This window comes from Alosa alosa, chromosome 8, assembly GCF_017589495.1.
Source record: "Alosa alosa isolate M-15738 ecotype Scorff River chromosome 8, AALO_Geno_1.1, whole genome shotgun sequence".
Taxonomy (NCBI): Eukaryota; Metazoa; Chordata; class Actinopteri; order Clupeiformes; family Clupeidae; genus Alosa; species Alosa alosa.
The window spans coordinates 11762945-11776546 of NC_063196.1; positions in this window are offsets into that span (position 1 = coordinate 11762945).

The following is a 13602-nucleotide window of genomic DNA, read 5'->3' on the forward strand; positions in this document are numbered from 1 at the left end:
GAGCTCATGTCTGAGATGCCAAAGGTCACTGTGCTGTGATTGAGACACTTCACACACATCACACACATACACACACACATACACACAACACACACACAACACAGGCACTTCACAGATATCCACTTCACACACGTCACACACATACACACAACACACACACAACACAGGCACTTCACAGATATCCAACAGAAAAAGAGTAAGATGTGAATCAAGACAAGTGCTGGAGAGAAAAAGAACACAGAGTGGAGAGGCCAGAGGAGGGCAGTCCTGATGGAGTGATGAAGATGAGAAAGAGAGGAGGGGTGAAGAGGGGCATAGAGAGAGGAGGAGAGAAGAGGAACATATAGCCAATGTGCCTGCCAGGCATCAGGATCACACACTTATGGCTGCACCTGTGAACAGCAGGGGGGAACTGCAAAGAAACACCTGAGTAGAACACACGTACCACACACGCCACACAAACACCTGAGTAGAACACACGTACCACACACGCCGCACAAACACACACACATAAACACTGAAACACACACATAAGAACTGAAACACACACACGCCGCACAAACACACACACACATAAGCACTGAAACACAGAGGGGAACGGGAGAGAGAGAGAGAGAGATGAAAATGTTTGTCCTGCCAATAAAGCTCAATTGAATGAGAGAGAGAGATGCAGGCATGGTGAGGAAGGGAGAGAGAAAGATGGCAAGACAGAGACAGACAGAAACCAAATCAAATCTGACAGACAGGAGGGAAAGAGAGACAGAAAGAGGAGCAGACAGGCAATCAGACAGATGGGCAGGCAGGAAGTCAGAGAGGCAGGGCCGCAAACAGACCAACAGTGCGGTTTGCAGCTGCACGCTGTGAGGACTGAGACAAACCCTAGTAGATGACGTTCCTGCATCTCAGTAATAGCTAAATTAAAGTCAAGCAAAGGGCCATTTAATTGCAGTGATGTAAGGCAGCAGGGACACGCTGGCCACAAGAATTTCCAATGTTCTGTTATCCTGCTGGGACAGACGTGTCTCTCAGACTTCAGCCTATCTGTCTGCGTCTGAGTGTGTGTGTATCTGTCTGTGTGAGACTTACCACAGTCTGAATGTGTGTGTGTGTGTGTGTGTGTGTATGTCTGACTGATCCATATCTTTGAAACCTAGCAGAGACTGCCTCGACAGGCTGAACAACCATAAAATAAACTCTGCCTATTCCAATGTACATGATCTTATCTGAGAATCGCCTCTCATTGTGTGTGTGTGTGTGTGTGTGTGGTGGGATGGAGTGGGGAAATAAAATATGTGTGTAATAAAAGGTGTGTGAAATGTGAGGCCTTCCTCTACATGTGCTTCTCCTGCAGTAAATATGTCTAAATCTGCACATCAATCTGAATGCAAGGGAGAGGAAGGGAAGGTGGAGGAGAGAACGACTGAGAGGGGTGTGAGAAAGAAAGGAGAGATGAAATGACATGGTAAGAGATAACAGCAACCCTTCCTTTTACAGTCACCTAATTATAAAGTATTTACATAGTACATGGTCAATTATAGTATATTATTTGGTAATGATCAACAGGTAAATACAGAGAAATTACTTGTGAAATAGTAAGAAACACTTCAGCTGTTATAAATTAGTACATTATTGGGTAATTACTACAGCAAACTTGTAAATAAATACAGACAGAGTATAGCACAGATACCAAGTAAAACCTCCACTGTTACCTGTCAACTCTCCTAAGAGCCATGTAGATGTGAGCAGTACCCAATAATATACTATAATTGACCATGTATTTACTAGGTAAACCTTTAATGAGGGGACTATAAAAGGACATTTACCAAGATACCTGTAACTAAAGGGGAAACAGAGATGGGCAAAGGCATTTCACACTTGTGGATTATACCACTATTCGAACCTCACTGTGCCTTTATACACTCTATACATGACAGTATCCCAATGGACAAGCACAGCCTGTAACACATCTTCTGATTGATTGGAAAAGAGAGAGAGAGAGAAAATAGAAAGTAAGTCTGTCTGAGACTCCAGTCTGCACCTAGCCTGTGGGGAGAGTCGTGAGTGTCGGCGATGGCCATTCCGATTCATTTACCAGCCCTGTGCCCTCGTCTCCTCTCCTGAGTCTGGCTGTCTGCTTCAGCAGACACCTGGCTCTCCGAGCCCGCCTGTCTTTTATGAGATTGTCTATCTGGTCCCTGACACACCAAACCACACCACACCACGACACACACACCAAGATCTCAATATCAAAACATGCAGTGCAAAATGCTCATTTTATTTCTTATACACACATGCTGTGTAACATTGTGTGTGTGTGTGTGTGTGTGTGTGTGTGTGTGTGTGTGTGTGTCTGTGTGTGTGTGAGTGAGAGAGAGAAGCTATGTATGCAGTACTCCCTCTGTTATCAGAGAGAAGGACAGACTGGTGCGAGAAATCCAATATCCTCAGCAGAGCAAGCCGACCTTTAAAAGCAATCACACACAGACACACACACACACACACACACACACACACAAATGAACATACTGTAATATCAGAAAGAGCAGAGTGGTTTAGGTTTTTATGTGTGTATGTGTGTGTTTTAAGAGACGGAAAGATAATGAAGGAGGGAAAGAAAAAAGTGAGAGAAAGAGAGAAGTGTATGCATTATCAATAATGGTTTATTACTTTTCCATACCACAGTCCTAGACAGCGTGGTAGACTGAATATGGATAACCTTGTCTATGTCTGTGTATGTATGTGCCTACTGTATATGTGTCAAGAGAGAGCGTATGTGTGTGTGTGTGTATGTGTGGTAGAGAGAGAGAGAGAGTGTGTGTGTGTATGTGTGTGTCTCAGAGGAGCAGACCTTATTTAGAGGGACTGTTTGAGCATCTGCTGATTTTGAGCGGCTGTTGGTGTCTATTTCGGGCCTTAACAGGAACTGATGTGTGGGCCACCGAAGCAAAGGAGGTCATGAGCCATGAGGTATGTGCATTTCTGTGTGTGTGTGTGTGTTTGCAGGCAGAGTTTTTATTATGATAAGAAGCAGCCTGCTCCTCTAATCTTCAAGCATTCTGTGCACCACACACACACACATACACACCAGTTCAGAGAGAGTTCTGCACCTCTCCTGTAATACTCTAAATTACCCTCCCTCATGCAACATATAACCCTCTTACCACCCTCTCACTTTATCCCCTCACCCTGACCTTTGACCTTTAACCATGAACTTTCCATGAACTCTGACTTTCAACCCCACACTGCCTCAAGATGTCCCTACTGAGAAAAAGATAGAGATAGATAGATACTTTATAACTTTAAAAACACAGGGCTCAAAAGATAGCAAGAGAGGAATATGCATTAGATATATCAAGTGTTATGGTAGGGTAATTAGTATGATACCATTAAGACATACAGTAGCACATATTGATGTATATGCATAGTTAACAATTATTTACACAACAACCAGTGATGTTAATTGTAATAGCACATAGATCTAGACATGTGAACCAAACTGAAAAACAAAAAACTGAAAAGCAATGAAAATGTCCCTTTCACTCACAGAACACACAAGCAGAAAAGCTTATAGGGCAGGAATAAGCATTTAAAGGTGCTCTAAGCGATACCACGCGTTTTTTAGGCTAAAACATTTTATGTCACTTACTGCAAACATCACCTAACCAACCGCTAGCTGTGTGTGTCCGGAATACACTGTAAAAAAATGTGATCTCTGTGGACAGCCCAGGCTCCAAAAACAGCAACAAAAACAACCTGGGCAAACCTGGACGATAAAAACATAACAAACTGTTCCAGCAAATCACAGACGAGATGCACGTTAAGGAAAGTTTCAATTGGACGGGAGCAGCACGGGAGGGAGGGGAAGGAAGTAGCGAGCTACCTCTCTGTTTTGTTTGAAAGTCAACAGAATTGACGTTACCCAGCATCGCTTAGAGCACCTTTAATAAGATGAGCCATCTTCATCAGATGATTCTGCCAGCAAGGAAAAGCAAACCTGAATAAGTAGCTATCCAGGGTCCTGAAATACTAGCTAGTTATCCAGAGACATTATAAGAGACGTGTCCAGGGATCCTGAGACATATATGGGTGTGTATAGAGGGCTTTCAGCAATCTCAGTGGATACCCTCTAATGCGTGTGTAAATGTGTTTGTGAAGCATCATTAGACATAGTAGATCTTATTTCTTGGTAATAAGTTTTACCCCATTAAGTCAGAGGTTTACCAAGCACTGTATGACAGTTAGAAATGGAATCTAATTGCATGGCACATGCAGAAATATGTAAATAATAAACAAGGTATTAACATAATAATCAGAGGCGCATAATGTACTATTAAAGGCATATTGTTGGGAGGTGCTGTAAAACAGATATTAAAGTGATTGGATGCTCACAAACACATGCCTTATTGGCTACCTTGGTTTATTCCAACCTAATTAGTCGTAACTAAGCAGGGTTGTATATGCGTCAGTGGGCACAAGAACGCACTCTGTATTCATCTGAAATTCATTCATCAATTCAAACTCAGTCAAAACACTCCTCACCCAAACAAACAGAGAGTAGTTCTGTCATTGTCTGAAGGAACATTTGGAAAAGGAACATTTTGTACACCAGTGAGAATGAATCCTCGCATTCAGGATAGTGAACTTGAGAGGTCTCTCCTGTGGTGTCAGTAGAGTGGGAACTCTCTGTCTCTTCCTGTAAGTGCAGAGTGGTGCTGGCTAGTGGTGTGACTTTCTTATTTACTATTTACTAGTGGTGTGACTTTCTTATTTACTCTGATGAAACACTATGGGAGGCCGGCACGACTCTATTTTATTCCCACTCAGACAAAATTGGTGTGAATTGAGATGTGGATATCAAAAGACTAATAGAAGTGGATTATTGTGCTGAAGACACTGCAGACTCTCTCTCTCTCTCACACACACACACACACAAACAATTTTGATATTCTTGTTTACCAGTGGTTTCATTGACCACAGCAGAAAGCAGCTATTCATTAAGACATACAAACACATAAATAAACACACACAATCTATAGGAACCCAACTGAGACCTGGAATTTCCATGCCATCTTAGGCGCCGTTCACTGAACAAAAGTAATCTGTTGTGCAGACAATGTCTTATATATGAAATCCTCCCCTTGGAAAAATGCTTAAATTCATGCGCACACATTGATTGGAGAAAGGACAAAGGGTTTTTTTTGCCAAAAACCTGCTTCAGTTTTAGAAAAGAGCATGATGTGTGTGTGTGTGTGTCTTTGTGTGTCTTTGTGTGTGTATGTGTGTGTATGTGTGTGTACTCACATGTTAACTTGCATGAATTACAAGCTGAATTAAGCAGAGAACGGAGAGGCCTCCTCTCCACCATGCATGACTCAAGCACAAAGGAAGACCATGCGCCGAGGAGAGAGGGAGCAGAGGAGGAGAAAGGGAGGATAGAGGGAAGAAAAGGTAGATTTGGAACACAACAAAGAGATGCATGGCACAGCCGAGAGGATGAATGCTGGCTTGAAAGAGGATAGAGAAAAGAACAGGAAATGATGCTCATTAAAGTGTGTGTGTTTGTGTGTTTGTATGTGTGTATGTGAGAGATAGAGAGTGGGAGATGAATATATGGAGCCAGAGGCAAGTGGACAAGATCCATTCCTCTGTAGAAATAAGCCTTTCCTAAACACACAGATGCATGCATACACACTCACACACACCTGTGTTTGTGTGTATGAGAGAGAGACAGACAGACAAAGAGGCTGTCCCTTCCATGACTGAGATATTATGCGGCTGGATATAAAGATCCAATCTCTTATCAAAAATCATTCTTATTGTTCTCTTTCTTCAGCTCATGACTGTCAGTGACATTTATATACTCACACACACACACAAACACCACACACACAACGCGTGCGCGCACACAAACACATATACAGAGATAAACCTAAATCATTCATTACAAAGAGGATACAGGAAACAGAAGGAGTGGATGAAATGTCTTCATTATACATTTATGGCCTCTATTTCCCTGAGTTGCAATCATAACAGACCAGAGAGAGTGGAGAGACAGACAGGTCTTGAGAGATGATGTGTTACTTCTCATGCTGTTTCACTTACACACACACACACACACACAAGATAATAAGGGACTTATTATCCAGATCAGATCCTCTATCTCTTTCTATCAAATCAACACACACACACACATACTGTACATACAAATATATAGATAATACACAAACTCACAAATACATGCTCAGACACACTCACACACATGTAGATTTACACGCACCACACACACACACACACACACACACACACACACACTTTGGCCCTCTTAGAGCAGACTGGAAAACAGGATATTGCTATATTTAGTCGTGATCCATTTTCAGTGCACACAGTCAGCAGAAAGCAAGATGAGATGACAAGAGAGAACAACAGAGAAAAAAAAAAAAGTGAGGGAGAGAGAGGTAGAGTAAATAAGAAAGAGAAGGAGAAAGAGTAAAAGCAGGGAATAGACAGAGGGGGAAGTGAGAGCCGAAGAGAAGGATGGCGAAGGAAGGAGAGGAGAGAAAGAAATATAAAGAGAAGGAGAGAGTATGTGTAGCAGAGAAAGAGAGGGAGAGAGAGAATCAGTGAGAAAAGAGGGAGAGAGAGAAACAGTGAGAAAAGAGGGAGAGAATATCTCAGGCAGAGTGTTATGGGGATTTGTGGAAGCATAAAGAAAAGAGAGAGAGCGTGAAGATAGAGAGAGAGAGAAGAAATGGAAGAGATTGACTCAGTTTGTCACTGGACTGAATCTTTTTTTGTTTCAGTTTTGTTTGATCTCAGATTTAGTTGGCAATTACAACCATATGACCATTAAACAGTGTATACTTAATTGAATCACAATATACACAGCACCCACAACCAAGCGCATCCTCAAAATAATTATTAATAATAAGGAAAGGAAAGCATAAGAAATAAATGCATCAAACACCTTAAACCATCATCTAATCCTATCAGAGGGAGGAGAGGGAGAGAGACAAAGAAAGAAAGTATTTTACTTCAAAGTATCCTCCAATTAGCAGTACAAAGAAAAGCAGTACATAATCATGACGTGTCAATAGATAATAACATGCTGAAATACTTTCACAAAAAGAAACTTAGAGATAAAAGCAGAAGAGAAACAAAGCAGAACACACGAGGCAGTGTCACTCAGTCCTTAATAGCCTACTCCACTTGCAGAACACACGAGGCAGTGTCACTCAGTCCTTAATAGCCTACTCCACTTGCAGAACACACGAGGCAGTGTCACTCAGTCCTTAATACTCCCACTTGTTGTGAGGGGAAGGAAAATGGAGAGAGTCTGAGCTCTTCAACACGTGTCGTGCCAAATATATTCTTGACATTCATTCATATATTCATATTCTTGAGTCTGCCACCTAAAAGATTAAGATGCGAAAAAAAGTGAGGTCAGAAAGATTTATTACTGATGTGTATGTGTGTCTGTCTCTCTCTCTCTCTCTGTGTTTATGAGTGTTCAACACGTGTTGTACCAAATACACCTGGAGAGGAGCCCATTGGCTTGTTGTCAGCCGTCACCCCCTATTTCCACTCTCTAGGACACTTAAACCCTCCTTACCAGCCTACTACGCTGTGCTCTGGCTTCGCAAAGCCCCCCTACACCACCACATTCTCCTCCATTTCACCGGCCGCTCTAAACTCAAGCGACCATATAGGGAGTTAGTGGACTTGGCTCACAAGTGATATCCACTAGGACTATAGACCCTTTCAACAAGGTAAACAAAAACAATGCTTGAACATTCTATTTGGGCCCCAATCTACTTCCTCTGCATTAAGATAACATATGGAATGTTAAAAAGGAAATCTTGTGGTGCCAACTACTGTATGATGCTGATAATGGAACTCTCTTGAAAGGGTCCATAGGCATCCTGGGACAATGGCCCGCGACCTAACCTCACTTATTATTCAGCAGTCTAAATGAAGCACTGCTGTGGATGAACTCGTGTACGCCTCTTAGCTGTTCGAAAGATCCTGCGGCTTACTGCCTAGCGCCCGTGTTAACAGGTTTGAGCGAGCACACTGCCAGCACAAGACACGCATCTCAGGCGTGGAGAGAGTCTGACAGCACTGACTGACGAGTCATCTAGAGTTTGGGTGCGGAGCCAATTTTTCACATGTGATTTAAACGAATCTCATCAGAGATAGAATGAGATAGAAAAAACACCTAGATGAGATGAAGATGACAGCACACTTATTCAAAAGATATATACACATATACTTTTCAAAGACCATTTGTTCCAGTTACTGATAGTCATCATTATAGATCAGTGTAGAAAGACAGGACAGGCAGTAACAGTCCTGCAGAACAGACACACACACACACACACACACACACACAAATACATGCATGTGGAAACCTAGCTTGAACACTTAAGCATTTCAGTACACTGATTAATCCCAGCCTGTACCCCAGATTTGTACCGTCCATGTCCACAAGACGTTCTAAATTGGAATGATTCCCATTGGATTGAGTTTCCTCCAGTAAAATGCAGGGGGTGAGAAAGAGTCAGAGAAACACTTCTGAAGGATGTGTTTCCTCCTCCTCTCAGTAGGTCCTGTCCCTCCTGATTTAAAGCCCACTGTTTGACAGGTTATTTTTAAACGTCTCTGTGTGTGTGTGTGTGTGTGTGTGTGTGTGTGTGTGTGTGTGATGTCCTTATTAGTGCCAGGAGTGTCAAGAATCATTACATTTGTTCAGGTATTCCGCTCACACCAAAGAGGCAGCACAACAAGACTCAAAGGGACGGTCTATCTGTCTGTGTGTGTTTGTGTGTGAGAGAGAGAGAGAAAGAGTGTGTGTGAGAGAGAAAGAAAGAGAGAGAACGCTTCCCTTACCCTCGTTTGTCCTGTCAATCAAATCCATCCTCCTCCTCATGGAAACACGTGTCCAATAGTCACATCACAGAGTAGCATCACACCACACACACACACACACACACACACACACAGAGTGAGAGAGACGTTCATATGCTTGAGTCTGCCACCTAAAAGATTAAGATGCAGAAAACTTCCTTCCCACAGTAAAGAAAGTAGAGTACACTGCCATAGTGGAATCAGACCATGCACCAGTGATTCTTGATCTTGTTTTCTCTCAAAATCTAACGTAGCGCAATACCTGGAGACTGAACACAGCCCTATTGGCAGACAAACAGTTCTGTGAATTCATATCTAAAGCAATTGATGAGTTTTTGTTATTCAACAGATCAGACGTAATATCACCATCTACTTTGGGAGAAACTGAAAGTTGTTATTAGGGGAGAAATGATGTCATACTCCATATCACGTAATAAGGCAAGAAAACAGAGGGAGCAAGAACTAATTAACTCTATAAGAAACATAGACCGCCAGTACTCCACAGCCCCGACTCCAGAACTATATAAAGACAGAATCACTCTGAAAACTCAGTATGATTTATTAACGACGCAAAAAACTGAGAGACACCTCCTGTGGTCAAGAGGACACTACTATAAGCATGGAGACAAAGCAGGTCGCTTGTTAGCTTACCAAGCAAAGTGGTAAAACCCCAGGGCCAGACGGCTATCCTGTGGAGTTTTACAAAAAATGTTCATCTCAGCTAGCTCCTATTCTCCTTGAAATGTTTAACCATTTATTGAGTCATTCAAAACTACCACAGAGCCTAACAGAGGCATCTATTTCACTTCTATTGAAACCTGGTAAGGAACCACTTAAGTGTGAGTCATATCGGCCAATTTCACTTCTAAACACAGATGTAAAGATATTAGCTAAGATCCTTGCCTCAAGATTAGATACTGTAATGCCCCAAATAATTTCAATGGACCAAACTGGATTTATGAAGGACCGCCACTCTTTCACAAAAATTCGTAAACTGTTGAATGTTGTGCACTCTCCAGCATCCAGAAGTGGTTGTCTCCCTGGATGCGGAGAAGGCATTTGACAGAATCGAGTGGGATTATCTGTTTGCCGTATTAGAAAGATTTGGCTTTGGTTCTAATTTTATCTCTTATGTCCGCCTGCTATATACTTCCCCCAAAGCATCAGTAATAACTAACAAATTAGCTTCCCAACTTTTCCCTCTGTCAAGGGGTACCCGACAGGGATGTCCCCTCAGCCCACTTTTGTTTGCATTAGCTATAGAACCCCTGTCAATTAAGTTGAGAACATCACACGCCATACATGGGATTCACAGGATGGGAGTTGAAACATAGGATTTCTCTATATGCTGACGATTTATTGCTCTATATATCAGATCCAGTGTCATGTGTCCCTAATGTTGTGGAAATGTTACATGTATTTGGGCTTTTGTCCAAAAGTGAATGCTTTCCAATAAATAATTCTTAAGAGCTCTTCAGATTTCAGATACTGCACTCCCTTTCCGCATTTCCAAGTCTGGCTTTAAATACTTCATACAGATCACCCGTAACTTCTCTGATCTTTATGAAGAGAATTTCAAACCCCTCATGAGAAAACTAGAATCAGATCTTCTCAGATCTCAGAGATGGTCAGCCCTATACTTATCTCTCACAGGTACAGTTAATTGTATAAAAATGAATGTTTTACCTAGATTTTTGTATTTGTTTCAGTGTCTCCCAGTATTTTTGTCCAAATCATTTTTTCAGTCTTTGAATAAGTTAATCTTTTCTTTTCTGTGGGATGGTAAAACTCCTAGAATCCGGAGGGAGTTTCTAGAGAGACCCAAGAGCCAAGGGACCTAAGCTTCCCAATTTAAGGAATTATTATTGGCGTCAAATATACAAAAGTTATTTACTGGTTTCATTCTCCAGAAATGGAATGGTGCCAAGTTGAAGCAAACTCCAGCTTATCAACATCTCCCTCTGCTTTGGCTACAGCAAAATTACCTTTCTCACCATCACAGTATACATCAAGCCTCGTAGTACATTCTACTCTCAAAATATATGGGCGCAATTTAGACAACATTTCAAACTTCTTGATTTTTCTATGTGTAGCCCTATTTCCAATAACCACCTCTTTCCTGCAGCCAGAATGGATCATACCTTCACACAGTGGCAAGGAGTGGGTCTTATTAGATGTAGTGACTTTTATATAGATGGCCTTTTTGGCAGCTTTAATGATCTTACAAAGAAATTTAAACTACAACGGTCAGATTTATTTAGATATTTTCAGGTCCGTCACTTTATCCAAACATGGAGTTCAACCTTTCCAGCCTTACCAGCAAACTCAGAGTTGGACAATATCTTACAGATTCTTGTGCAGAGTAAAGGCCAGGTTTCAATTATATCAAACACAATATTTTCTTTTCAAAAGGTGTCATTAGATAAAATCAGGACTGATTGGGCTGAAGAACTTGGGATGGAGATATCTGATGCAGCTTGGGACTGTGCTCAGAGTAGAGTTAATGGAACATCCTCCTGTGCCCGCCTCAACCTGATACAGTTTAAAGTCTTTCACCGAATTTATTACACCAAATTAAAACTGTCCAAAATCTATCCAGACATTGATGACCGCAGTGACCGCAGTAATTCTACTTCAGCAGATATGGCTCATATGTTTTGGACTTGTCCAAAGTTAAGAGAATTTTGGTCATCTGTTTGCAGAACTTTAAATGAAGTATTTGACACCGATGTGAAGCCAAATGCAGAAATGGCCATTTTTGGTGTACTAGTGAGTGAAGTCTTAATGACCACTAATAAGAAAAACGCATTTGCCTTTGCCTCCCTTTTGGCTCATAGAAGGATAGTCCTCGAGTGGAAATCTCATCAACCACCGAATGCGTCAGTCTGGCTTAAGGACCAGATGCTATTCCTGAAATTAGAAAAAAATAAGTATTTCTCTAGAGGATCAACCAATACATTCCATAAAATATGGGATCCATTGTTGTCATACTTTGAGAGGCTTAACACTCTCCCCCCAGATAATATAAGGCCCTGATAATGTAAGACTTTGCCCAATATGCGCAATTGTGTGTTGTCTGATACATGATGTTTATTTTTATATTGAAATATAGTCAACAGGGGTATACAATAAAATCCGATTGTAGCTTACAGCATCCGACTATTTAGGTTAAGTTTATAACGTTGTGGGATGACCAAGCGTCTTCTGCTTACTGGCTCTGCAGCATCTAGTTTTGTTGGTAAACGGGAAACCCGTGTATGGATCTGTTTTGTCTTACCTTTCTTGAATAAAAACATGGTATAAATCTCTGTCTCTCTCTCTCACACACACACAGATACTCTCTCTCTCTTTCTCTCTCACACACACTCTTTCTCTCTCTCTCTCTCTCTCTCTCTCTCTCTCTCTCTCTCTCTCTCTGTGTACTAGTTTGGGGACTAAATGAAAGTGAGAAGCAGAATTTAATTCCCAAATTGAGCAAATGTGAAACAGGGGATGAAAATGAATAAATTAAAGGAGAGGGGAGCTGTGGCAATCCTCCAACTTATCATCTCAGAGGTGGTTGTGTGTGTGTGTGTCTGTGTATGTGGGGTCTCTCTCTCTCTGCTTCTCTCCTTTTCTTTCTCTCTCTCTCTCTCTCACTCTGTGTGTTTGTGTGTAGCAGAGAAACAGGGAAAATTAAGGAGTGTATGTGTGTGTGTGTGGGAGAGAGAGAAGCAAAATAAATAATGTTTGTTTGTGTGTGTGTGTGTGTGTGTGTGTGTGTGTACACTTCAACGCACACACACACACAGACACACACACACATACTTTTTTGTATGCAAAAATGCAAACATTGAGTACACTCATTTGATTCTTCCAAAGTGCTGAATCATACACACACACAAAATATCAGAGCCCTTATTAGGCACCCAAACACACTGTGATATGCAATGCAGTGGAGCGCCTGTCGGAGAGGCCCATAAAGTGCCCATCCAATTAGAGTGGCCAGTAGAGACGCGGGCTAATGAAGAGCTCCACTCAGACCAGCAGCACTCACTTAGGACACACACACACACACATTCATAGACACACACAGACAGACAGACACACACACACAGATTCATAGACAGACACAAACACACACACACACACAAGGTGAGACCCTGGATTAGTGTGTGCTATTTTTGGTGTGTTTTATTGTGTATGGAGCTTGTTAAGAGTGTGTGGGTGTGTGTGCGTGTTTCCCATTGTGGAAGCACCTTGTTAGGAAGATGAAAACGAATTCCTCAGTCACACCGGTGATTCTATAGGTTTTTCTTCAAGGGATGTTTCCTGCTGAAGATTGACCTAAGAGAGAAAAACATCACAGACACAAAGACACACACACACACACATACAGAGAAAATAGCTTATGTTGTAAGATTCCCAAGAATGCAGCTTTGTCTCGAGTTCAATCTCTTCTCATAGACGCTGTCTGGATCTTAACTTCAGTGCACTATGATCAAGCTTTCAAGTGTGTGCAGGTGGCTAGACTAAATAGGATAGGCAGCAATTAGTCACAAAGTCTGTCTCCCTTCCTCTGTCTCCATCCAGTCGTGGAGCAAACTCTTTAGCATCAGACATGATTTGGCTCGTAGCGTGTCAAGGAGACAATAGCATCCATTAGCGACTATGGATGGTCTGTTTCACTGGTGATGTAGCATTATTAGAGTTCACTGG